This window comes from Dermacentor silvarum, chromosome 8, assembly GCF_013339745.2.
Source record: "Dermacentor silvarum isolate Dsil-2018 chromosome 8, BIME_Dsil_1.4, whole genome shotgun sequence".
Classification (NCBI taxonomy): domain Eukaryota; kingdom Metazoa; phylum Arthropoda; class Arachnida; order Ixodida; family Ixodidae; genus Dermacentor; species Dermacentor silvarum.
Window position 1 is genome coordinate 88,988,088 of NC_051161.1, and position 2,118 is coordinate 88,990,205.

Here is a 2,118-nt window from a genome sequence, read left to right on the forward strand (position 1 = left end):
CATCGAGTCTCTCTCCATGTCGGTCTGCCTACGCCGCAGCACACCTGCTTACTTACTAAGCTCTTGTTTACTACAATTCATATTGCTACCAAAGCCACTCACCTTACTTCATAACAGATTGCTATGTGTTGCTATCGCATTCATTGCTTCGCCCTTAGGGCGAAACTGTGACAATTTTTTTTAACGCGATAGCGTTTAGGGCCCCGTGTCGCAGAAAATCCGGCGTCGGCAACCGGCGTGTGACCGCGGGTGGCGGAGAAAATCATCCAACCACATCGACCGCGCAGGCCCTCCACGTGGTGCAAGGTTTTGATGAACAAAAATTGAATTTATCACAGTGAAATCCGTCAAAAAAATTGCAAAGTACGACTTTACCATTCGGCATCGGATTCGCCGTCGGATTTTTTACCAATCGGCGTCCGATTTTAATTTGAATGTACGAGAAAACTTAATTCTGCTGCGAGTAAACTCAAACACAAACCCCTTTTCCCACATTTCTACCAGACCTGCGCGCGTCGGGGTAATAGCAAACAATTAATAAAAAATGGAGGAAAGGGAGGCGACGTTTAGCTGCGGCACCAAGTGCCTATTTATATCAGAGGCTCCGGCAACAGTCACCAGCGCCGCACGCATTTTGTGCGAACGCGGGCAAAACGCCGGCGGCGTCGACAACAGTTCTGCGTGTTGCCGGTGCTGCTGCATGTCCAAGTTTATACAGCTGATAAAGCTACTATCATTACTCCGTATAGCTCTCTACAAATTTGCTATCGCAATTGATGCTTCGCCTTCAAGGTGAAACTGCGACAACTTTTTTGTTTTAACAGCGGAGCTGTTTAAGCTCTTCATTGCGCTGCGTAGTGCGAAAAAAACTGCTCCTGGCGATGACGTCACGGTGCGTTACCTAGCAACCACCTCGCGGAGCGGCGTGTGCTTCACCTCCTCTCCGTGCCGTGCACGCGTTGCTTGACATGGGACGTTAAGGAGAGGGATAGAGAGCATATACGCGTGGCGCGCGCTATGCTCGGGAGAGAGAAAGAGAAAATGAGAACGAGAGAGAGAAATTGTAGCAGCACCAACGAGGCAACGCGCAGAGCTGCTGCCGACGCCGTCCGCGTTTCCCCGTTTCCCCACGTTCACGTCGAACGCGCGCGGTGTCCGTGACTGCAGCAGGCGCCTCTGGAACGCGGCTCGGCAGGTTTCGACCAGCCACGCCCCTGCAAGTGTGGAGGCGCAGCTTGGCCGTGACGTTACCAGGGAGATAAAGTTCGGAGCCGCCGTGACCAGCAACAACTGGTGCGGCGGGCCCGGGAGACAGCAAGAGCCGCAGGAGCCCTGGACTCAGGGCACCTCCCAACACAAGCAGGAAGACGCCTGCTTGTTGTTGTTTTTTTTTTCTTAATAAACGTTTTTCCTCCTCCTCTCATCCTCGGAGCCGCCGCGATGGCGGCAGAACTCTCGTTGACTCTGTGGCGAGTACATGTAGCCTTGACATGGGACGACCAAAGAAGATCCGGACACCCGAAGAAGAAGCCGCTCATCTTGAAGCGCGTCCCGCGGCTAAGCGAGAATGAGCGCGTCGGCGGCGAGCTGGTTCGGAATACCGTACCTAGCAGCATTTAGCATTTCCTAGCAAAACTTACCCAAGCCTAGTAAAACCTGAAAGAAGCTAAGTCAATCAGCTCCGCTGTTTACTCCAGCCTTACACCACTAGTGCAAGCTGCCCACATTTTTGGGTATAGATAGGCGTATATGAACGCTTATTCTACAGCTTTGGAATGGCCGATAAGAGAGAGAGAGCTGATTGTGAAGAGGAAGAGGCGCCATTTTCTGCAACTCTTTAGGGAGCACAACTCAGCATCTTGGGGAAAGGGACGGGGATATAAGGAAGAAAGAAGAGAGAAGGTCGAGGCGGTCACAGAGCCCTTGGCTGTTAGCGGTATCCAGACGGCTCATTCACAAGTTACACGACAGCCCCGTGTCCTCCAGGAACGTGAGAAGGTGTCTGAAGGCGGAGCTATGGTGCCGGCCGGGGAACAGCAGTTGCGATGCCGAGACCGAAGGGAGCCCCAGGCGTCGAAATTACGCGTAGAGAGAAGCCCTCTCTTTGGAGAAAGCGGG